The sequence below is a fragment of the Bactrocera tryoni genome, chromosome 4, assembly GCF_016617805.1.
Source record: "Bactrocera tryoni isolate S06 chromosome 4, CSIRO_BtryS06_freeze2, whole genome shotgun sequence".
NCBI classification, from domain to species: domain Eukaryota; kingdom Metazoa; phylum Arthropoda; class Insecta; order Diptera; family Tephritidae; genus Bactrocera; species Bactrocera tryoni.
In genome coordinates, this window is record NC_052502.1 from 21,242,577 (window position 1) to 21,269,827 (window position 27,251).

Consider the following 27,251-nt stretch of genomic DNA (forward strand, 5'->3'; position numbering starts at 1 on the left):
AGAATCAAGGTAAGCAAAAGAGATTTAAACCAAAAAAAAAAAGATTAAATCAATGAAAGCTTTTGAGTAGCCTGATTTAATTACACACTCATTCGAACACACGTACGTATGTACATCGGATTGCGAAGAGCAGTTATACGCAAAAGTTACGCAAGAAGATTCTTAACTCATTCAATCATTCCATATTTCATACATTTACTACTTCGCGTCGGTATGTCAGCGATAGGGTGACATTCAGGTGAAACGTGCCTACGCATCAAATTAAATTACTTAACTACTGATGCATGTACATACTTATATTCGTACAGCATATAAATATATATAACATCATTAATCGGTAGATAATTACTATGCATTTCGCTTAAATCCCATTTAACCAACGATATCTATGTGTAAGAAATCCGCGAAAATTTTGCGCCCTGAGGATTGCAACGGAAAATTTAATTACAGAATTGTTGAAATGAATCGCCTTACAGTTTATCGGCGGTGTTTGAACTGAACGAAAAATTTGTTGGTCTATCTGCCACTGTTTAAATGAGTTAAGCATCCACCCCCTCTACTCGGTAAAACTAGCGCATCCTAATGCGACAGCTTAATTCACCACAGCTGAGGATATTAAAACACACCACACTTGAATGCAACCCAACTCACCAAAGGAATGGACAAGCGGAAAGCTCATCATTTTTCGCCAGCTGCAGGTCGCCCATCTACACTTCAACTTTCGCTATACACCGATTCGACTCTACACTGCGCCGCGTAAGCACAACTTTTCGTTTACCGGCACCTAACCCGCGTGCTACAATATAGTGCGATTAAAAACGTCGACTTACGGTTCCAGCTCGATACCAGTCGTTTGCTCTTCAACTCAACATCAATCCGGTGTGCTACGAGAATATAAATAGATTCTCAGCGATCCTGGGAAATTTATATTTTTTATATGTGTGTGTAAAGCCACCTTTTCAGCTTTCAATATTTAATTGTTTAAGTATGTTCATAGTTTTTTAAGTGCAGAAGGCAACTTTCGAACCAAATTTATCGCTAAGAATTATTTTATGCACTGAACCATTATTGCATTTCGTTGTAGAACAGATTTTTGCTAGTAACTCAATATGAGTTTGACTGAAACACATGAATAATATAGATCAGCTTTTAATAGCAAAATTCTAAAAGCCTCTGGACGTTTTCAAAATTATCTTTCTGAAATATGTAACTAAATGCAGCTCGTTATATTACTAGTAAGCTTACTTACAAAACCAGCGAAGCCAAAAGGCTTCCAACGCGAAAGCAGGGTGACTTAAAAGGAAAACAAATAAACTGAATAAAAATGAGAAGGTAAAGCATAAGAGAATTACGAGAAGAACATTGAAAACCAAAGGTATAGTCAGTGAAAAACAAATTAATAATACTCAAAAAATTACTGAAGAAGAAAGTGGAAAACGGTGATGAAAAAATAATAGTTAAGAGAATGAAAAAGTGGAAAAAACATAGGTAGATTAGTGGAGGGAAGGAAACCGAAGCTATAGCAAAGATATAAAAAAATCAACAGAGAAGAAAAGCAGATAATGGTGAATGCTTAAATGTTTTGAGCAAGAGTTTTTGAGAACATACAAGGCAGTTTTAGCACTTAAGATCAAATTTGACTTGCACTCGGATAAACATTTTTTCTAGATTAGTCAAACTTTTTCTTCAATACAATGTTGTGTTTTGCGGCTGTTTGTTTACGACGCTAAAAGCGGCGATTTTTATATATAGTGTCGCCTAGGAGAGAGCCACATCTGGCGAATATGGTGACTGGGCGATGACTTTAGTTTCGTGTTTCACCAAAAACTCAGCCTTTTGTCATGAACCTATTGTTGACATGCTTCTTATCCAAAACATTTCCTATATTGAGTGAACCGAAAGAGATCTTGAGATTCTTTTCATGACAAATATGTCACACGTTAATTGACATATAGTGAGCACATTTATAAAATTTATTTTTTATTGTCGCAGTGGAGATAAAAAAGACTGCCTGAGAAAGTTTACTGACCGAAGCATACTTTTGTAGAACCCCCATGGGAAATCTAGTGACTGATGCCCAGAGCATACGAAAATTATAGAGGTTACACTTCTCCAGCCTGCTGAATGGCAGTGAAAGCATAACGTCAGGAGAGGGCGAACCCGATTCTCCAACCGATTACGATGGAGCAGAACTTCCTCTACTCGACCGTGAAGAAGTTCGAATTGCAATAACCCGTCCGAAGAACTACAACGTGGCGGGGGAAATGGATTGCCAGCCGAGCTCTTCAAATATCATAACAAGCAAGCATCAGCTTCTTTGTAAAATATGATAGGACGAAAGCATACTCAACGATTGGAATATAAGTGTGCTCTGCCCAATCCACAAAAAGGGAGACCCCAAAATCTGCGTTAACTACCGTGTGATAAGTCTCCACACTCCACTCGCGTATAAGGTTCTATCGAGCGTATTGTGTGAAAGATTAAAGCCCACCGTCGACAAACTGATTGGACCTTATCTGTGGCTTTAGACCTTGCAAATCAACAATCAACCAGATATTCAGTATGCGACAAATCTTGGAAAAGACCCGTGAAAAGATAATCGACACACCCCACCTCTTCGTCAATTTCGAAGCTGCTTTCGATAGCACGAAAAGAAGCTGCCTTTATGCCGCGATGTCTGCATTTCGTATCCCCACAAACTAATACGGCTGTGTAAACTGACGTTGAGCAATGCCAAAAGCTCCGTCAGGATCGGGAAGGACCTCTCCGAGCCGTTCAATACCAAGCGAGGTTTCAGACATGGCGACTCCCTATCGTGCGACTCTTCAATCTGCTGCAGGTACAATCTTCTATAAGAGTATACAGCTGCTGGCGTATGTCGATGATATTGATATTGTTAGTTCTGCTTTCTCCAGAATAGATAAGGAAGCGAAGTAAATGGGTCTGGTGGATAACGAGGGCAAGACGAAATATCTCCTGCCATCAAACAAACAGTCGTCGCACTCGCGACGTACAGTCTTAACTTCGAAGTCGTGGATAATTTCGTCTATTTTGGAACCAGCATTAACACTAGCAAATTCAACGTCAGTCTCAAAATCCAACACAGAATAACTCTTGCCGACAGGTTCAACTTCAACGAACAAAAACCAAACTCTACACGTCATTAATCATTCCCGTTCTGCTATATGGTGCACATCTTTTGAAAGATGTATGGTCCTTTGCACGTTGACTACGACGAATATCGCATTCGATGGACCAATGAGATGTATGAGATATACGACGACTTTGGCAGTTCAGCGAATGGACGAAAACAATCTAGCTCTGAAAGTATTCGACGCAGTACCCGCCGGTGGGAGCAGAGCAAGAAGAGGACCTCCACCCAGTTGGAAAGACCAGGTGGAGAAGGACCTGGCTTCGCTTGGAATTTTCAATTGGCGCCACCTTGCGAAAAGAAGAAATCACTGGCGCGCTGTTTTTAACTCGGCTATAATCGCGCAAGCGGTTGCTACGCCAACAAAAAGAAGTGTTTGCTAAGCTTTGTTATTATAACATAAAGACCGATCCATTCTGATCCAAAGGGTTGAAGTGTTTCTAAATCCATGAAAATATTTGCAAAAACGATAAAGTGTTTGTTATTTATTGTAAAACAGATGCAAAATATTATATTCCTTTAAAAAAAAAAGTGGAAACAATTTTTCTTTTTTTGTATAACATTTGTTCCTACAGGGTACTCACATATATAATGCATGCATAGTAAATATCGATATGATATATAAATATCGTGTTGGTAGACATGTTTGCAAATATTTATATTAAACAACGGAAGCATTAATATTTCGTAAACAAACAAAATGTGTGGTATGTATGTATGTCGGTGCTTATTTGGTATATACGTTTATAGTTTTCCTTTTGTCTATTGTGTATTTGTCATATGCAATTTTTGCAATTTACTTTGTATATGGGTGCATTAGGTATGCTACTGAAAAATTAATACTGTTCCTAAATAAATACTTATATTTACAGACACGTGTAGGAAAGACGTAACTGGTTTGATTTCCAGTAGTTGATAAATTTATATGTCTGTGTTGTATGTATATGAAGATAGATTTTTTTGTATGAAAATACTGCTTTTATTTCTTTTCATAAACGCAAATAAACTTATGTTTGTGATTTACTATATCTGAAGAAATTAGTGCATTTTTTCAAACTATTTTTTAAACTAAATAAATATTTTCTAAACTCAATTTTAATTATTTTGAAATTTCTCCATAAGAATTTCTTTCAAAAGAAATTTCATAAAATTAAAAAATAAGGTTTTATTGCTTACGAAAATATGAAGCTTAAGAAAAAATTCATAGAAAGCGAAGAACACGGCAGATAATAGCCAACCACTCAATTCGACTGATTCAATTTCATATTACTTTGTATAGAGGCAGATTTTACCAGCAACACTCGATTTGAAGAAGTTTTAAAAAGTTTATTTCGAGGAGGAATTAATTCAAACAAGACGAAATGATAACAGTGGTGTGGAAATAAGTCCGCATGTTATGCATACAGACATACGGACTTGGCTAAATCGATCATCCTGAGCATTTAAATAAACATTTTATAAGTTCTCCGTGATTTTCATCTGCTGGCTTAAGATAATGTGTAATGTATGTGTAATGTAATGCATATACACAAGTCAACTAATAAAGGTTTATACTAGTTTTAAGCTAAGACCATAATGACTTTTATAAAAGGTATTTTCAGTGAATAAATACACTTGGTACTTGGCGAAACAGTTATAGATTTATATTTCAGTATACGACTGACCGAGCCAAGCCACTTTTAGCCCAACCAAAGTAGTATTTCGCGTCCTTCAAAAATTTTATTGGCTCAGTGAGCTTAGTGCCGCTGGCAGTGAGATCGTTACTCATTCACATGAAAATTTTCAAATTACAGGGAATTGTCTACGTTATAACAGCAAAGAATGTCAAATAATAAGAACCCATCCATTGTTATCTATAAGAGAAACAAAACAAGAAAATAAACCACTAACACAAGCCAGGTAGATGTTAACTCATTAGGTATATACTATGTACTATATGTTTCTGATCAATTTATTTCACTTGCTGTATGTGGTGTTAGGATGAATGGTGTGATATTTACATATAGTATGAATTTATTCACTCTTCTTTAGAAGAAATTTGTTATAAAAAACATTTTTTCACAAAAATTTGGATTAAATTTCACTAAGTTAGTACTTTAAACATTGAATTAAATACTTTCATAGTAAAGAGGTGTAATTGCTTTAATATGAGTATAAATATTTAAGGTCAATATCGAAGCTTCATTTGTTGTGAATTTACATACTACTTACTTACGTATGTTTTTATTTTTGGAAACGTAAACAAATTGTGACCTTGTGAATTTCACACCATATTTGTAAATAATCATATATTGGTTGTGAATTTTATTATTTGTGTGTGTTCATTTTCAATCAATTTATTTTATATATTTTGTGGTGTTAATTTATTCAGAACCTCGAACTATTTGTGCTAATGTTGCTCATATCAGTATCTTATCAAACATCGGAGTAAATTCTAGTATATTTGGAACTATTATTTGTTTTATAGATTTTATTTGTTTTCTCTTTTCGTTCTATTGTTTACAGTTTTGCAATAACATAACCGCTATGTTGTAAGCGGTTGTAAATTAAATGCACAAATGTCCCCCTAATTCAAACAGTTATATGAATTTCAGTTAACATACTTTGTCGTAAATTGACCATGAGAAGTTCAATGAAACCTTTATTTACCATTTAGCGAATAACGTTTGTTGATAAAACACTTAGGCTTAAAATGTTAGTGCAGCCAGAAAAGTAAATTAAGTAAAATTTGGAATATTCTTTCTGAATACACTTGGTAACTTTCAAATATTAATATACATATGTATCAACAATAAATAAAAGGCTTCCGATTTTCATATCAGAATAATCTTAGCGATTACTATTCAGGCGCCACTGTTTCACTATTTGTTTAGCCTTAGTACTCCCGCATAGTTAAAGTTGATAACAGATAAAGAAACTATGTTTATAAATAGTTCTGAGCAAATTTAAGACAAACCAATCCCAACATCAGCATAAAACGTTATCAGACTCCGTATCCTTAATAAAATTAACGTTTACATTAAGGTCTCCAAAGGAGCTTCCACTTCATTGCTTTTTGTTGTATCTATGGTAAACTTTCTGAAACTGCATAGAGAAAACTTTCTGTATTTCTAAAATAAGAATCAGTTGTATGAGGATGATGCCGAACCCTCTACAACCAAGCATTTATGTCTATGACCTCAACTGCAAGGGGCGCTAAGTTATAACACTCCTTAAACTAAGTATGTTCTGTATATCAAAATCTCTTTTAATGACGATTTCTGTAAATAGTTTTAAGACTATAACTTTAGGACTTACACCTAGGCAAAAATACACTAACATCAGTAACATTCTAGAGATATTTCAGACATTAAGAAAAATACAGTAATGGTTGTGAAAAAATATTTGACATTATTTCACTAATAAGTCATCCAAATGGAAATATTTTGATATATTATTTTTGCTATAACTTTACTTTCAAATACACATAGTGGTTTTCCTTTACTTACCTTGGGTAATTATCAATTTGTTTGTTGGGGTTTTACAAGCCTTTTCACGTTTCACTTTTATTTTTAACTTTTTCCACACGCATACTCTGCTGTAACGCATGCTTATGAAATACTTTAGCTTGAAATTCAGTTATGTACAAATGTAAGCAAATTTTATTCTATTTCACAACACACTTTTTTACTCATTTATTTTTTACTTTTGTGGTATGTATTTTTATTCAAATTACATTATATTAAATAATTTATTATAGTTTTCACATTTTCTCACGCTTATACCATACTTTTGTAAATATTTCTCACTATTTTATTTTACACAGTACCCATTTTCAATAATTCTTTTCACATAATAACATTTTTCTCTTCCACAACAACGAATGCACTTATTCTTACTCGGCTCCACAACTTGTTTACATTCAATTGGCACGAACAGCGGCAGCCTTCGCCGTTTATCACATCATGTCACCGCATGCTAATGGTGTGTGCTGTTGGTTTTTTGCATGCTGAGGTGAGCAAGTGAGAACAATGAGAAGTGTAAAATCGAACTCGTGCTCCTGCAAGAATAGAGTGACCACAATAAAAATAATTTATTGTACTAAAAATACATATAATATTGAAAAATAAAATAAATTGCATATAGTATGTTTGAATAAGAGTAACTTGTATGTACATATGTATGTTCATTTACATGCATGTACGTCCATACGTCCTGTTCATTTCGCACCAAAAAGACAATATACTTACATATGTTAGGATTGTAAGAATTAAGAAAATATCACATCTGGTCACCTTCACATGCTTCTTCGATTTTGGGTAAAACTCTTAATCATCAGATCTGCTAATGCATATCCTCGAGGCGCACAACCAACTACTGTAACTAGTAGATATAGCAGTGCCATTAATTTATTCAGTATAACTTCTGAAAAAATTTACTGATTTCAATGAATTTGGTGTCAGTTAAAAGATAAAAACGGTAGAATGGAACAAGTGAGCTGCACACACTTTCACAACGCATGCAAGCGTGATAGTTTAACGATAAGTAAGTGGAGCAAAAAACGTAAATTTTAGCTGAATTTAGGGAACCTGTAGTGCTACTATATAAGAGCAAATACATATGGAGCGTATTTCTAGAGAACAGTTATACGATCGTCTCTCCATATTGCTTTAAACTATAAAATGATTAAATATTAACAAAAAGTTCATATATCGCATTTACTTTCAAAATATTTCTTCTGTTTGTGGCTTGTAAATATTAGTTAATAGCTTGCTGTAAAGCTGCAGACTTGTTCTTTCAATTACCGGTCGCGGACACAAAAACGGTTCTATTCTAACGAAGTTATTCCTCTAAATGCGCCAGCAGTTTTTAGTTCCGGTTATCCTGCGCCTGTCGCTAAAGCAGTTCCAGTTCACCTGCGCCTTTGAGGTATGCAACAGAAAATTCAATTTTCTCGCGGCGGCTACCTCCTAGCCAGCTTTGCGTGCCTGGTAGAAATCGACTATTTGTGCTTCAGCGATTGTGCGCCTCCGCGTGACTGGGGTGACCAGATCAAATTTTTACGTCTCTTTAGAAAAAGGCTGCTGAGGTTTCGTTTTTATTTGTAAACTTTGGGTTTTAAGGCCAGAATTTAAGATTTTATATTTATAATAATTAATTTTATTATATACAATATCTATAAATGTAAAAAATGTAAACCTATAAATGTAAAACCCACTAACTCAATCGATTTTAAATTAAACAAATTTATGGTGTTTATGTTTCTTTATTTCAACTTTTTTTAGTTATTAACAGAACCTTTCTTTTACTTTACTTACTTATTTAGCTCAGATTATTTACTTTTCTTTTACATTTATTAACTTTAGTTACTTATATATGTATGTTCTATACTATATTTGTCTTTATTAATAATATATATATAAGTATATATTCATATAATGGAAATTAGAATATGAATGGTTTTTGAATTAGTTCCTTATCCCACATGATCGTTGGTTCTTGTCATACGTCAACAATAAAGTTCTGACTATTAAACTTCTGTTCCGTTTCTCCGCCGGTTGGCCTGGATATAGCTTAATTATTTTTATTTAGTTAGATTCCCAGGGTAAATGTTACAAAAGTTTCAGGAGCTAAATGAAAAAATAAATAAATTACAAATTAATAATCTTTAATAATTTTAATAATTAATCTTTTCTTATGTTCATTATCATTTATTTTATTTATCCCAAAAGAAATATTAACACACTTATATTCTATACCCTTAAGTAAACCTAGAATAGTTAGAGCGGGTTGAAATATACTTAGAAAGACTTTTGTAAAAAATTAAAACGGAAGACCTTCTCCGTAAATGGTTACACAATCTAACTGACAATCTAAACAAGTAAAATCTTTTTTCTACAAATTCTTCATTGCAAATAAGTATACTTATTCAACTGGCTACTTCAGGCTTTCGAATTCCTGTTGCAAAACTAGTACTATGAGTACTCTCAACTTACTTAAGGACATTTGCACAGATGACACTTGAAAGCAAAACATATAAGCATTTATGTATGTATAGGTATTTATTTCTTCGAATTTAGCTTTCTGGTAGCTTCTTTACATCATTCACACATTGATCGAAATATTTTCGTGCTGATGGCACAATTTACAGAAAATCTGTTAATAATCCATAGATTATCTGTCAGCAGGAAAACGAATAAACGAATATATGTATATTGGTGATTCCTCACTGAAGCTAGTTTTTGTTAAAAACGATTGCAACTTTTTATAAATAAATAATTTGTACTTGATTGCTCACAATCGTTCAGCTGTGAGTGATCAGAATTCCTCATGCGAATAAGCAATGTGCGTAATCCTCACAATATTCAAGCCGGTAAATTATCTGGACATTCATGGAACACATACAAATAAAATATTGAGTAGCCAATACCGGGAATTGATAATGTAAATATATCATCAAAACTCATATGTATTTTAAAATGGTTATGAAATTGACGTATGTGCTAATACCAAGGACAATCCTTGTTGTTAGTAGTTTTTTACATACTGTTAAACAAGAGCTTATTTTTAATAATTTTAGAGCACTGTTATTACTTACTGTTGTTACTTTTGCGTGTCTCACAAGCTGCTATATCCAGCGCCCGATTCATTTTTTAATAGGTGCGTGTGGCTACCAGTGGAAAAGTGCATCAGCCGAATCAAGATAAGCAGCACAGCAGAGTAATTGAGTTGTATGCTTTAATTATGCACAAACATGAATTAATGATAATTTATCACAAGCAACACATATCTTCGATTGACTTTATTTATGTTTTACATATGTACTTGGAAATCAAAACTGGTGAGGATAATTGACGTGAACACCAACTAGTTAATTGTACTAGCAACCTGGAAAATGGGTTAAACTGTTAATTTTTAGCAATTTATAAGATCCGTGAAATTTAAGGTCATATGAAATGAAAGTTGCTTAAAATAGTCTTTAGAAATTTGTAAGCAATAAATTTAACTTTTTTTATTATGTCTGTCCAAATTGTAGCAAAAGGTTGGAGAACAACTAATTTGACAGCTGACTGACACGAATATTAAAGCGCACATAAGCTCTAAATTTGAAGGCAACTACACACGCCACAATTTGAGTACAATATATTATATTTGCTCGAAGTACGTCGCCGACACTCCCATGGGTGTCACCAAAAAAATTACTTTATAGGCCAAGAGCGAAATAATGAAATTCCAACACAATTCCTGGAAAGGCTCCAAATTAATCACGTTTACCGGACAATGTGTTCACACAAAATTCTTGTTGTTTTTGCTATAGATACAAGCAGCAAGAGAGGCAGGTCAGCTAGTAAGGGTCGCACCTATTACGCATGAATAATGAAAAGCAAACAGTAACATGTTAACGAAGGCAAAGGAAAGACACGAAAGGTGGGTTCTAAAACACCCTCGAAATGGGAAAAAATAAATCGTACATATGTTCTTCGAATCAAATACCCCCTTGCTTGGGTTTTGTTCGGTTTTGCTGTAGTTAAGCTGAAATGATTCCGAAATTTAATTTTTTTTATTATTTTAGTTATAATGTGATAAATATAATGAGTTTGACGCCACTAACGTAGAAGACTATGATCTTAATTACATTTTGGATTTTTATATATGGTACTAAATTCTTTATTCTCAAAACTATATCCATAACTTTTAAAAATGTATTTCACTTTTATGTTAACTGCATTCGAATAATGTTTGATCAAAAATCTTAAACAATAAGATATTTTAATTGGAGTATTCTAGCTCTACTATAGAAAGTTCAGTAAAATGAAAATCAGGATACTAAGCTTCACTACTTGAACACATGTACATATCTTGTAATGTTGCAAAAATGTTCACTAGTAATATCTCAATACTTCTTTAATTAGCTATCACATTATTGGGTGAGGCAGGTGTGCTTGTCAGCTTTGCAATGACCGTAGATTCACACAGTCAACCACTGATAATTAGTACAACCTAAGCGAACTAAAAGATTCAATATAAATACTTGAATTAAGTGAACACGATAAATCTAATGAATGACGAAGAAAATTTTAATTCAATATATGTAAATTTACTGGATTTTTAAGGTTTTTAAGAGGTTTTCTATTTTTTTAAGCCTTGTCTTCTAACTTTAATTTTATAGAATTTGTAAAATAATAACCTTGAAACCGGAAAAAATATATTTTAAATATATATTTAAAATATCATTCCGTTCTGTAAATAATTTCGGTTGATGACAACAGCTGAACGTATCAAATTTTTTTCAGCCCATTTCACATTTAACCATTTGAATATCTATTATCATAATACGATTCATATACGATCTTACAAACATTAAATTGATCAGTTTTTCTTTGCTATGAACTACAATATTATAATAGAACAAATTACAACTTTGGACCTTATCGCAGCTGTTAAAATGCAGTTCAAACAACAAATGTATTAAAACAGAGTTTTCTTGCAAACGAAAATGTATAAAGGCTTTTGACATCATTTAAATCATCATTTCCGTTAACATTCAATTAACTTTGCACTGTAAATTAAATAAATTTCTTACATGCTTTCATTCGTTTAGCAGCTTAAGCGTATAAATTAAAATACGTGAGATTATTTAATCATCATATATGACTGCCACACATAAAATGCAAGGTTACGAATACGACACGTCAAATTAGCGAATGCACCGTGCAGTTAGTTCATACATTATTGCTTATGGTGCGATTTGCTGTTTTATGTTTTTCTTTGCAAAAATAAATTTTCTAAATCGGAAAACTAATTTACGTGTTCAACTGAAATATGAACGGCAAACGTGCCAGTTCGTTGCAGACATGTGAAAGACTACGTGCTAGTTTAAACACCAATTTGTTGTAAAAAATTTAATGCAATTTACTTTGTACAGACTGAGCCTTTGTTATACTTACTTCACATTTCTTCAAATTAAGTCTAAGATTAATAACCGCAAACTTGAACTGCCGCTTAATTCAGGACACATTTTTTCTAAAGTGGAATTTAACTCTGATATCTGATTGTGATGTCTCAAGTTGCAAATAAATAATACATCAGTTTATTTATTTACTTTCATCAAGTAGTGACATTAAATCGGTCTCTTAAAATCACAGTTGAAATATGAAACTGATTCAATAAATTATGAAAATAAATGTAAAAGGCATCCTTCTTGGTAAATAAGAAAAATATGTGTATGCCTCTGTGCGTTCAATTTCTTCTCTTCTTGGCCATAGAATAGAAATAAATTTTCGACTAGCAGATATTCATAGAGGAGGCGTTGTGCTTAAGTTGTTTGTAAATTCCCTTTCAAATGCGATGTACTTTTCTTGTTCAATTTGAACGGTAAATGTGCGTTCATGGGTATATGTTTACAAACCTTTGCTGTGATACTATTTTACACATTTGTTAGTAGGTTTGGTTTACTTTGCTCTTTTTTATCAAACAGACAAAACTTTTTCTACTCTGAACAAGGTATATTAAGTTTGCAACGAAACCTGTAACAACGAGAAGAAAACGTATGAGACTCTCTAGAAAAAAATACATAAATTATCAGAGAGTTTGTTCGCCTGAATATTTTCTGAATATATTTTTCAGATAAACAATAATAACATAAAGCTGTCATGCTAACTCACCGATAAAAATTTAATTCTGGTAAGGAAAATTTGAACCTGTGAATATGTAAACTTCCATTAAGCTGAAAATAACCGTTTTTTCTTGTTTAACTTAATTTGCCAGTTGAAAACTTATGCGAAATTTTTGTGTTCTTCCAGGAAGGATTTACTGTAAGAAAGAGAAATTTTAATTTTTGATTATAGTTCAATCAAGAATTATAAAATTCATACTAATGAGAAATCAGGCATGCATTCTGGGGGTTTTCTTTGCTTCACAAATACATAAAATAAAGTAAAAATGCATCGAACTATAGCTATAAAAAAATAAAAAGCTTACTTTTTATAGCAGCTGCTGTGATTTAACAAAACGATGTAAATGAAAGTGGATGTGTATATTCAAAAGTCTTTGCACCAATGCCACTCATTTATTTACACACTATAAATTGTCTAAAAAAATTAGGGTTCAGCGAGCGCAGTAGTGTAGGAACATACTCTGGTAGAAAAAATAATGAAATTATGAGCATCCGACAAATGGCAATATTACCATATGTAGAAAAGCAGTTGCACAACAACATGAAACTGTAACTTCTCTTCTTTGGAGATTTCATAATACCTAATGCATGTGATAACATTCGAGTTTAATGCTGGGTCTATCCAAAAGAACTTAAACCTTTCAAGAAACTGTCAATTAAATTACTCAATAAATTGCTCACCCATCTTAGACAACAAAAAAAAATATTTGCCAATTGTAGACTTTGCTATTGCTGTTGGACTTAAAAGAGCTTTCATAAATTATTCAACCATTAAACAAAAAGCTGAAATATTTATTTAAGGTAAAGTGAATTTAGACTCTAACTCTAACTCTAACAAAAGTTGGACATAAAATAATTCAAGCAAGAAAAGGAGTATGGTCGCAAACTCTTTCACGTGCCAAAAGAACTAAATCGAAATTGTGTGTCAAAAGCTTTTATGCACTACGTTTGAATGTTTGCAACTTTTTAGGATTTGAAAGAAACTACCCTAAATAAGCAATGCAGCTGACCAGTAAATACTTGTTGTATGCAGAGTAGCAAAAGAAGCGCAAATTTTTTATTGTTTACAGTCGGTGGAGTTCAGCTATATTCACGAATAAACACAGTGTCGCAATGTCAAACTAAAATTAATATATTTTTTTAGAATTACTGCATTGGTTTTAGAATTGCAAGTACTTTTTCTGACGGTTCCTAGCACGTGCCAAATGGTCACTGAACTGCAATTAGTAAAGTCAAGCCCTAACTTTCCGCCTTGAACTTTTTAAGTTTACAAGCTTTATGGTCTCCAGTGCAACAATGACACTAAACAAGCTGCAGCTTTATATTGTTAACACGCGAGATCTGTAAGACAAAAAATACAAAAAGCAAATACAAGCTACTTTGCTCATATACTCCTATTCTTACATTTTTCTATCACCGTTAATATATACATATACACTTACATTTGTTTGTAGCAGCGCCATTAATTTGTTGCTATCAAGTGCCACTCAACTTCAATGGTTTAATGAATGGATCTTTGGTATTTATCTTAAGTTGACTATTGCGAGTTATTGCTGTTAATCAACTACTTTCACCAAATTTCTTGGCCATTACATGACTACTGACCGTGTGAAAATACTTGGAAGCACGCTTATTAGCAAAGTGCGATTTGGGTTAAGCAATTAAGTGAATGTGTGAGCATTAAAATGACCATTTATTTGAAATCTAAACAACCAATCTGAATGCTACATTAATTTGAAAAGTAAATTATTTGAGTGCTTGCAGAATTTTATTCCACGCCAAGGCGATGTTCATTGAAGAAGTGGTATTTGATTCACTGACGAATGTATAAATATATTCTGTAAAGATGCGTAATACATTTAATTACAAATACCGCACTACCATGTCATACGTATACAAACATAAATACTTGGGTTTCCTTTTAAATGCAGTTCGTGTTACGCTTCAGAAACTGTTCAGCTATTAGTCAACATTTGCACGTTATTTCATTAGTGCATTCTTAGGCAATTAATATACCAAAAACTTCCATTACGACGTCATTCATAAATGGGTAGCGTTCGTTGCGAAGGATGCGTTCATTAAATATAATAATTATAGTGAACGCATGTTGCTTCTAATTTGACATTTGTACTGACATGCTTACAAATATAGACAACGAATATTGAGAGCAGTTATGATGAGATCAGAGTACCCATTAGTTTATGAATAACAGGTGAACTGAATGTATTTATGTTGTGTCACTGTATAATATACAGAAATGTTGGACTGTAATCGCTCTCTTTGCATTTGATGAAGATTTTGTGGTTTTATAGCTGCATCTTTACAACAATCTTTTGTAATTTTACATTCCAAAGAGAAATAAAAATATTTAAACTTTATTTTAATTCTTTTCCTACATCATTCTTATCAAATTAATTAGATAAATCTTGCAATTTTCTCCGTTTTACAGATGAAAAATTATACCGGAGACGGTGACCTCTCACAAGGAGGAAAGTGTCGGAATTTTTTAGACTGCTCCAGTATCGTGTATAACAGCACTGAATAATGCAAATCAATTTAGGGGATTGTGACAACATCGTATGTCAAGGTCAACCAAGGTCAACCACGTGAATAGTTCATCCTTTCAAGCCAACTGAAGTGTGAAATGTGTGAGACGGCTGCACTTTTGTTTTGTGTGATCCGTAAGACTGATTTGACTCGTGATATTGATACGACTGATAAAACTTGATAAAAACTTATTAAATGTGAAAATAATATAAAGCAGCTTTTATTACTATTATGTTTATAGCCATTGAGAAATTAGGATTACTTTTAAGCTTAGCATTAACTGAGTACGGTGTATATTATCAATTCAGAGGAGTTCTTCCTCGACAAGCAGCTATTAGGACTTAAGGAATGTTTCCAGTACTCTCATCGTTCTTCCAGCACCGCCAAAGCAGCCTCGTGTTTTATATTTGGACAATGCTATAGCGAATTGAGAACCGTTATATTCACTATTTTTTAAAGAAATTTATTTCAGTTGATTTCAGTTGAACGCAGAAGTTACTAGAACTGAAAAATTAACTAGCCACTGCTGCATACATATACTTTTTACTCACGTCTGTCCAATGTAGTGTAATTCCCAACATTTTCATTTTTATTTTCTTTATCTTATTCACACGTATCACTACTCTTTGGTCGTAATAAATTCTATGCCTAAAGAGGTTTATTTTGAGACCGCCGGAATCCAAGAGCATTACAGCTTTCAGGCTTGCAATATTTATTACGGACATTTTATATTTATACAACTGAAGCAATCATATAATAAAGCGAAAAGGAAAAAAATTAATATAAAATATGGAAAGAAATATTCTAAAAGATTACTAAATTCAATTCACTGTTTAATTAACACCTTGACGTAATCCACACACATACACGTATATTTAAATGACATGGCTTCTTAACAGTAGACTTTGACATTATATCAAGTCGCTAACTACTACACCTCATATCGTACTGCATATGTCGGTTTCATATGGAAACTATAATTCCACAAAATCAAATCTCAGATCAAAGCAACAAAAACCAATTTTGAACTTAACCACCTGAGGTGAAACTAACTTACGTCTAATCAATGTGAGGTAGTATGCATTTTCATAGATGTTGTTGCTTCGGAGTAAGATGTGTCAAATTTGAAATCATTTGCAATTAAAATGCACAATTGCACACCAACTATATTGCACTGCAGTCAGTAGGCTGAAACTTTCATTCATTCAGTCGTATATAATCATATATTCACCTACGTACTATATATCTCAAAATACTAATTTGAGTTCAACAATATTTGGTGTGATTTATTGACAATATCTGTCACAATATGATGTGCTTGTCACAGAAACTGTGTTTTCAATCCAATTTTAGAACTAACGCTGTAGCCTGGTTAGTTATTATGATGATTGTGATTCAGACCGAATGACTTTCCTAGTTGGTTTACGATTTATTGCTGTAGTTATTAATTGGCGTTGTTGGAACTGAACAGGTGACTTGATTGTCTGACACATGCAACTACTACTGATTACTAAACTTTTTCTAAATCAGTAAGTCATCACCGTCCAATATTCCCATGAATGCATTCAGCTTTAAATTATACAAATGAGCAATGAAAGCGGTACGCAAAATGTTGCCCATACGCCAGAGCGAGCAATATTCATTGAAAATCGCAAGTCCCGTAGGACGCATCTTCATTACAAATACTTCGAATTTTCACGTGGATTACGCAGACGGGTTTGAATTTGAATCAGACAATTGCAAATGGCCTTTCTTGAAAGAATGATAAAGTTAATGTTAATACTAATCAAAGATTTAATTAATATATTCTGGATGTTTGTGGAGAAAAGGTAATATTATTTAATTTATGTAAAATTATACTCACTAACTAACACCGCGGAAAAATAAAAGATCATATACGTACGAATGTCCAATTAAGAGGATGTTAAAAATAAAGTACATAGTACACTCGAGCTTAAAATTCGAAAACTATTAATTAGTTGGTGAGGTTTTTTGTATGAATTGCTCTAATGGATTATATTCACCATATACACTTTTGAAATGATAATTTTATATGCAAAGATGGAGTTACTCGCTTATTAAACCACCTTTAACTGAACTGAATTTGATATTTTAATATTTTGGTTAACGAATTGTGGTCCTAAGCAAATACTCAAAACTTGTTTTATGATTCGCAGCTAAAATAATTTTCTAAAATCCCATGGAGGCAAACATTCCGCCTGATATGAATTGAACATTAAAGCAAATCAATATTTGAACAACTATAAAGCACATGTACATACATTGATATTCAATCTGTATGTCCACAAATATACATATTTACAAAAGGGTAGAAATGCACACCGGAAAATGTAATTAGAAAGGTATTAAATTTTACTTCTAAATAGACAACTGCCTAAGGATGTGTTACGCATGCGCGTCAATAGAATTTATTACTTTGTTGTTAGTGACACGAACGTACATAGGGCTATTTAACAAATTTCTCTTTTCACTTGGAGAGACTAATATTCTAAAAATTTTCGAAATCAGCATTTAATTGACAAATTAAAAATACTTTATAAATTCTTTTAGTTTTGTAATAAAGGTAGACAGAAAGTACAGAAACGAAGATTCGTTACAGTTCACAAACCTGAATCTCCAGTTTTTGTAAAATTATTTTTACACATTTTTTTTTAAAAGTCGGCTGCAAATATGGAACAATTGAGGGAAGCTGTTTGGTTATTGATACATATTAAATGAGTAAAAATAAATATATCAAATGACAAACGAATGTACATATATCCTGTTAAAATAAATATAAAAATTATTTTATAAAGCATTTTTTATTTTTCTAATCAAGCGTCACGTTTTTGTCTTATTTACAGAATACACTTGAAGGAATAAGTACATTAGCTGTTTAAATCTGGGCTAACAAAACATACTGCCTCATATCGTAGACATTTTTGGATAATATGATACATATTAGCTTTGTATAAGTACATATGTATGTAACCAATAAAACAGGAATCAGAAGACCTTGCATATAGGTTAAAGTGAAATTGATTGTGATATTTATATGATACTAGTACAAACTTGATAAGCGTGAAATGACCCAACAGTTAAACTTATTTAAATAAAATTGCAAAACTCAATCTTTTGTGTTTATAAATATTTGTTGTAAGGTCAAAAGTTTACTCAAATAAGTAAGTTATCTCTCTATGGTCTCAAAAATTCTGAATTTTCCTTTAAGTCAAAATAAATGTTTTCCTCAAAAGTAAGATTTCATTTTTGTATGGTTACTAGAGACATTTCAACTATCGTGTTGGTCATTGCAGAAAGACTGTGTTTTATTTTTGATTTTCAAAGAGTGAAAAACTTCTTTTCAATAAATTTTATTGCATAAATGACAATATAAAAAAATATTCAACACAATAATTTCACCCAAATTTTATTATTATTACAATATTAAGGTACCTCTTTACATAAAATAAAACTTAATATTTCTTGAAAATATAATTAATACCAAAATGTCTCTTTACAGTAACTCCAGTAGCTCAATAGAAATTATGGAGAATCGGTCAAATCTCCTAAGGCTTTGTAGTCAATGAGTTATTTGTATGAAACTCCACTGAATAATAGAGCACAAACTAAATCAAATTTAAATGTAAATTTTTAATTCAAATTCGTATGACGACAATGAAATTAAATAGTTTGGTTGTGTTTATTGATGTTACATTTTAGGTTTAAGTAGCTAACTTTTGAATAAATAAATATAATGCATATATTGATGAGTGGACCTTCTGCCAATACATATTCAGGGGGGAGATATTTAATTACGAAACTTTCTTTAGAAATAATGAAGCTACTAGCCCTTTACGTATATTTATATGCTTATATACATATTAATCTGATGGCTTTTACGGCACTTGCATCCACAATATGTACATACTGGAACGCACCTTGTAGTAAACAGGACTGCAAAAAAAAAAACAGAACTTGTGGTTTTTAGGCAAAATCAATTTAGTTTATTCAAAATAGTCTCCTTCTGCTTTAATATAGCGTTTTGCATGGTCCAAAAGCATGTCGAACGAGTGTTTTAGCTCGTTGGCCGGTATGGCCGTCAGTATACCGATGCAAGCCTTTTGAATGACCTCTACGTCCGCATAACGCTTTCCTTTCATGGGCAAATGCATTTTCTCGAAAAGGAAGAAGTCGGACGTTGCCACATCAGGTGAATACGAGGAATGGTAAATGGTTAAAATATGATTTTGGTAAAATAAACCTCTTTAATGATGTCCTTCGTATATTGGATTGTGAGCAATTTTTGGTCGTCAGTCAATTTGTGCGTAACAAAACCGTGCACATACCTTTCGTAAGCCCAAATTTTCTTTCAAAATGCGATAAATCGATATTTTGGAAATGTTCAATTCCATTTCCATGAATTTCAATGATGATTTCGGCTGATTTTTGATGAATTCATGCACAGTTTCGATGGAATTTCCGGTGATCACAGATTTTGATTGGCACACATGTTGATCGTCATTTATGTCCTCACGACTACATCGAAAACGTTGAAACCACTCGTGCACTCTGCTACGGGATAGACAACAAGTTTATGGTTTCATCAATTGAAACGTTTCGGTAAAATTTTTACCAATTTTAAAACAAAATTTAATGTTGACTTTTTGTTCGAAGCTCATTCTCGCACCGATAACACAATCATACTGACACTTAAAACGAAAAAACGTCACTTCCAATCAATGAAATGTCATTAAACTCTCTCTGGACAATCGGTAAAGATAGCAGATTCTAACGCACTAGTCGACATGTAGATGGCGGGGGCGCTAGATTCAGAAATTCCTGTTTACTTTGGAACGCGCCTTGCATATAAGCAATATTTCTCTGGCTTATTAACGGCGGGCAAATAATGGCTGTGATCTTGATTGCAGCAGCTTGGTCAACACAAGAGATGAGTTTGCTACCAATATCTGATACTGTTGCGAATGGAAATTTCACACTTCCGCTGGACAACCTGCTTCATTTCGAGCTTGATTCACTCAGCGTGTTGTATTCGCCATTGCGTCAGCATGTTTGAACCACAGACCACCTCTGCAATTCATTGGTCACATTTAGTGAATGAGAAATATAAAGCTCTGACACAGTTTATATTTAGTGTGCAGCAGGGATACCAGGCTAGAAGGAGTTTGCTAGATTTTAAATATTTTCAGTTTCATTCAGCGAAGTGCTTCAACTATTTTTGATTGATTGCGCTACTATTGTTTTCAACTATTCTGTCGTGAAACGTTAATTATTGTTTTACTACTTTTTAAGCCTGTATAAATAAAATTTTGGTTAGACGTAACAGTTTATTAATTAAATAAATAATAAAGTAATGACATCTCCGATTCAGATTACTGTTAGATATTGCTTATGTAATATAATAAATATACTACGAGTATAAGTATACAGTAAAGCGAATGTTTGAGAAAATATTTTGCATGCATCCAAAATTAAGACTTATTTTACCTTTACTGAAAGCTGAGCTTTTTTTAAAAGCCTTAAATGGAATGATTGTGCACACACATCCCTTTAGAGCTATTCGACCTCTCAAGTTAAATTGCAGTTTAGCTAAGAAGCTGAGTTATTACAGTCAATGCGCTTCTTGGCGTAATTATGTTGGACAGAATTTCACTATTCCATAGCTCAAAACTGCATTAAAAGGTGAGTTTTTGAGATCTTCAAGTTGGCTCTTTCTAATGAGCAAACAAATATACAAGTAATGATGCTACATTCATATTTTGTAATATCTTAAAATCATAAACGTTTACACATGTTTTAAAAACATGTTTTTGTATGACTTACAAAAATAAGTTAACGCAATTAAAATTCTCAACGCTATTTTTTCGGTTCGTTTTCCGAGAACCATAAACGTTTACTGACTGCTTTCCTTCTTGCATTTTAGCAAATTTTTCCTTTAAGCTGTTATGCTCAAGTAGAAAAAATTAAATCGAATTAAGTTTTTGCATGTGTTTAGGTAATTTACAAATTCATTTAAGTAAGCTAAAATCGACTTGAGCAACGTCGAAAGCTCTATTTATTTGCTTTAGAACAAGGTTATATTTAAAGCTGCAGTTATAAGGACGCAAGGATCTTGTGAACACACTTTTACTGTCAGCGACGCCAAAGGGAACTAGTAAGGGCTTGAAACTCGTAATTTGTTGAGAAACTTTTATTTTCCGATATAACAATATCACACCTTTTAATATTTATAATTTTTTAACTTATGCCTTAATTGGATCAACATCGCAGTTAAGCGCATTATACTAAACTATTGCGGATTCATAAATATTACAATTCAACAGAGTGATAATGTACCTTTTGGGCTTAAAACTTGCTACGATATAATCCATCCTGAATGTTCTTATACTAGAAATATTATATATTTTAATAGAGAATTTAATCAAAATATCGCTAATTTTATAAGCTTAAGTTGCTATGGGTTGAGTGAGTAAGTTTAAATATATATTGTGCGCTTTTATTAAATAAAAATTAATAAACATATTAGTACCACAAATATATTTGATATAACTATAATTCAAAATATAAAAGTGAGAGCAAGTACTAAAAAAACAGAACCAAACCTTTAAGTACAGAATATTTTATACAGGTATGGTATGTATTTTCTGAATGGACAGTTTTAAATTAACTTTAAATCAAGAAAAATTGCCCGACAACTATACATTTTTACAAACACTTGTTAATTAAAATCAGTTCGTGGAGCTTCAATAAAACTTAAAAAATAACTCAACCATGTTACTTTTACCTCTGCCAACATTTTAAGGGGCTATAACAGTGACACTTTCGAAAAAAAAATTTTATTTGCTTTTTCGATAGTTTATATTTCCAAAAATATCCTGTGAAAACGGCAAGATAGTTTCTTGAATAGTTTTTGGATAGCAACGTTCTAAAAAGCGACCGCTCGCAAGTACAAATATATATAAGTTTTTACATTTACTATACAATGACTTACGATCTTTGACTGCTTGAAAATTGTCAATTTGGCATTAAAAAGCGACAATTTTTTACCTAAATTTTTTTTTTTCAAAATTACGGAATTTTGTTAATTTTTTATATTTTTTCAAGATCATTGTATAGGAAATATTTTTAAGTTCAATAAACTTTTTGAGTTTCAGTTACTCATTCGCCCGGAATCATGGCAGCAGTTGGGGCACTTTTTTTGGCACCTCCGAAGACAGCCTATAACTCCGTTATTTTTCAACAAATGTCAATTTCTTTTTTACACCAGACTCGGCTAGGTCATGAAATGTGTATTATATCTGCTTAGCACGCAGTGAACAACAAATATGAGACATCGAACAACAATCAATGATCGACGATAAGGAAAATAAGTAAGGAAGGGTTTAACCGCAAACTTCATACTAAATGCAAAACTCAACCAGAGGATCGGAACCAAATACATTTTTGTATGTGCAACTCCTTCAATGATCGCGTGAAGACCAGGTTCAATTTAGCACTTACAGTCGTCGATTTAATTGTATCTCTATGGCATTGTTTCTTCTACTTACTGAATGTATGTAAAGAACTACTTGTCGAAAATAATTTATATCACATAAAGTTGATATTTTGAAATCACAGCAAATAAAATTAATACTATTTTAAATAAAAACCTTAAACAAAACACAGGAAATTTTTCAAAAATTTTTGTGTAGTGCAAGAAAAGGATTTTATTTATTATAAAAAAATGTATTAATCTCATAGGTACTACATAGTGGGAGTTAAACAAGAACAACTAAATTCCACATTTCGAAAAAAACAAATATATGTACATATTAAACATATACTATATTTGATAAATATGCATTTGATTTGTGATAAAATGGATATCATTGAAAACATATTACACATTTGCTGCGATAGAACTGAGGGATAAGCCGTAAAGGCCGTTGAAATATCTGTTATAAAGTTGGTAAAAAGTTGTGCTGAGATTTTGCTTTTAAGGCAAACATGTTATTTATAATAATAATAGAAAAAAGGGTAATATAAAAGAAACTAATTTAAAAAAATTTATTTAAATTTAAAATCATGTGGTGAACTTTTTCAACTTGTTTACATAGAAATTTTCAGTCTGAAATGAACAACCATAAACATTAATAGAATATCTGAAAGGCTGACTAGCTGTAGCTAGAACTATTTTGAAAGCTAAATGTATCTTCAGCTCAATTTATTTTATAATAAAAAAGGAGGGACGAGAAAGACTGAATTTCAGAGACAAATCTTTGTCATTTATCGATATTTTGGCAATATTTGATTGTAAACTAGATATTAGATTTTTATTACTTTACAACAAATTTTGCCTAAGTGCCGTTACCAAATCTTGCATAAATAGTAAGCAATATAAATAGTCTCCACACAAGCAATTCCATTACTGCAGAACTACATTACGCGGCATCGAATTTGCACAAATACCAAGTAATATTAGTAGTCCGCATACATGTAGTCTTCATTGAAACGCCCAAGTGCCGGTTAATTTATCGAAGGAATTCAATCTGATCGAGAGTGGCCACATATCAACCAATCATCAATCAAGCATGTACTCACAACCATTCTATGTAATTTTATTTTTAGATTATTTTCTGTTTCTCTCTTTCATCTTTCTTCCTCCTTACCACAATTTGAGTGTCCGACAGAGATGTTCCATTCACACCATGTCAGTGTCAGGAAAATACATGGTCGCTTTTAAATTCCATGGATAGGTATACGTAGACGTATTTTACTATACACTAAAAAGTCTGCAGAGCAGGATTTTAAAGATTGAATGAAAATACGAAAGTGCATGTAAAAGTCTAAACATGAGATGCCAAAGTGAGCTCTCTAATAATTTCAAATGATATTCCAATATGATAAATGTATCACCAAAATTGTTACTTAATGTCAATATACTTATTTTCTGCCTCTCCTTCTATACAGTTTAAGTCGATATATGTCTTCTCAGATCTCACAGTTTTTATTTTACAATTGCTTTAAAAAAGTAGAATAGCCAAGTCCAGCTTTACCCTAGTTCCCTCACTGTGGTTCTCACTTAATACTTCGCACTCACCTTCTCTTTTGTAATTTGTCAGCACTAATACAAATATTTACTAATATCATAGTAAATTTTCGAAACATGTCTCACTCAATTTTTTTCCTGAAAAGTCAACTAAAGGTGTTGGGGTGCGCATATCTGGTACCTAGGAACATTAAGTAAATTATTTTATTGTAGCTAAGCTGGCTTAGGAGATATATGCATTAAACCAATTAGCGGCGGGCCATTTTTTCATAATCTTTAACCCATATATGACATTTGCTACTGCGATTCGCTATGCAAAATTTCAATTCTACATCTTAATTTGGTGCTTAGTTATGGCACTTTACATTTTTTCTATTAATGACGTTTTGTGTGCGTGGCAGTTGTCAGATTACCCCATCTATGAACTCATACTTTTGTTCTTGACAAGGAATGCGCCTACCAAGCTCCACAAAAATATCTCAATTTTTACTCAAGTTACAGCTTGTACGGAAAAAAACTTTTTCAAAAAAAAAATAAAAATTATAATATAAAAGTAACAATGACCCCAAAATAAAAATAAAAGCATATTTGATGTTTTCAGACAGGGTTAGCTCCGCAGCTTGTTCGGCATACAGAAAGCTCAATAAAAATTATTTAAGAAGTTGCCTTTCTGGTGTGTTTATATATTATTTGTTTAAAATAAATAATAATACTAAGAGTTCAATTAAGAATTATCAATACTGTGTACAGACTGTGAAATTAAAGTCGATGACTTGAGAGAAAATATGAATGCTCTAAAAGTCAGTTAGTTCTTTAGGAAATTGCTTAGGTAAGTACTTCCATCATCGGTATAGATTAATCATTGCAAAGAAATTTTTTAGATTTTTTCATCAATGAAACAAATCGCCATTTGAAATTCCTGTTTTTCTTAGTTTTAATTCAAATCAACAATTAAAATTTTTAACACAATCATATTTTATTTACACCTTACATAAATTATCTACCCAAAAGTAAAAATCGTTTGATATTTATTTTACTTACATTTGATTACAAATATGCATAGGAATTATAAGTGATCTTTCCTCACCTTCTGCAATATTTTTATTTTTACTCTCTTACTTTTTATCAATCACTTTTGTCTATATTTTTACTTTTATTTATTGAAAACTAATTTATTTTAAACACAAAAACTCTTCACTTATTTTTCACTCATCACCAACTTCTACATAGTACTTCATCGAATGCACTGCTATTTCGTTCGGCTCCACATGTTGGTTACGTTCATTTGGCATGAATATCGGCAGTCTTCGCTGTTTATCAAATCATATGAACAAAAGAGAATATTGAGTCGTCTAAACATCAGCTCGTGCTTATACAAGAATAACATGAATAGAAGTAAAATTGTAATAAATATGCATATTTACATACTCATGTTTTCTACGAAATAACAATTTCAAGGTGTGAGAGAGTGAGCTGTGAGAGCCACGTAGGAAAAAGTTATTGAAAAGCTGGAAGTGCTATGGAGAATCAAAGCTAAAGAAAATGCAGGAAAGGTAGGACACATACACTAAGAGCTGCTGAGATCGAGTAGAGTAGAGTATTTCTAATAAACAAGGAGAGCCGTGGCGATCCAGAAGCTGATAAGCAAGGAGAACGAGTGAGCGCACTCCTTTATGTACTGTCAACAGTTCATTTGTATATACGCAGTTTTTGCCATTTCTGCTGGTGTGACAATAACACCGAGCGATTCAGCTTGAAACAGTTGATGATAAAAATAGTTGACATAGGTATTGAAGGATAGCACCATTACTAAGCAGTCAAATTAACTGCATAACAATGTTAACTTTCACAAATTGTGTTATATATTATACCTTTAAAATAGTAAATATGTGAATGTGTAACATCCGATATTTGCATAGCGAACTAAAGAAAAGCGAAAAGTTTAAATTCGCCTCAAAACTTGTTTGCTTAAAAACAATCGTTTTGTACTATCTTTGTACACTTCAAAACAGCTATATCCGTCTCAAGCTAAAATAAATTGTAAGTCATTTAAGGGTCGGTGATCAAAATATATTCTTATTTCCCCACAAAAGCTACTCATTTGAAACTAAAATGGTTAATTAATGAATTAAAAAAAAAATACTTCTGGTCACCCTAACAGACTGTGACAATAAATAGTTTTCCGTTGCATAGCCCCGAGGCGTACACGCAACTCCTGTAATCGGTGGATATAGCAGTGCTCTTCATATATTTGTATAATATATATATACTTATATAAAACTTAACCGATTGTGAAGCTTGTGGTGTCACCCGAAAGGTTACTCTCTTAGCATAGTACTTGTGTGATGCACTTGCTTTCAAGTCACATATAAGCGTCGTGGCGTTACGATAAAAAGATGGTGAAAACACATTCAATTCTGTTTAACTTAGGGAATCTTAAGTGCTGATTATCAACAGATACGCTTCGAAGACGTAACTGAAGATATTAGAAAGACGAACGTCCTTTCATCTTGCATTGAAAACATAAAATTCCTAGTATTCACCAGAAAGCTGTTATATCACACTTTTTACCATAATATTTGCTGCAATTGTTGTTTGTTAATATTTGCTAGTAGCTTATTGTACTGCTGCACGTTTGCACTTTCATTTGCTAGTAAAATGCGCCTAATCTGTTCTTTTGTAAAGAAGTTATGCCTTTGAACGTGTCACCAGCCAATGCTTCCGGTTATCCTGCAGCTGCCGATAAAGTAGGTTTCACTTGCGCCTTGAGGGTATGCAATAAGGAAAGTGGTTTTTTCGCGGCAGTTGCTTACTGGGCAATTTTGCGCGCCTGGTAAAAATCGTCAATTTGG

At 32.4% G+C, this 27,251-nt stretch overlaps 2 long non-coding RNA genes across 2 annotated transcripts; one reads left to right on the forward strand and one right to left on the reverse strand.

Annotated features, from left to right (window-relative positions):
* Positions 1-8,571: 8,571 nt before the first annotated feature.
* LOC120775558 lies at positions 8,572-25,741 on the reverse strand. The gene is made up of 4 exons (XR_005705342.1): positions 25,441-25,741; positions 12,796-12,943; positions 9,729-10,018; positions 8,572-8,760 (listed from the first exon to the last, which is right to left on the reverse strand). It is a non-coding gene; the product is annotated as an uncharacterized LOC120775558 (long non-coding RNA).
* Positions 9,934-18,484, forward strand: LOC120775557. The gene is made up of 3 exons (XR_005705341.1): positions 9,934-10,558; positions 15,256-15,487; positions 18,218-18,484. It is a non-coding gene; the product is annotated as an uncharacterized LOC120775557 (long non-coding RNA).
* Positions 25,742-27,251: the final 1,510 nt, after the last annotated feature.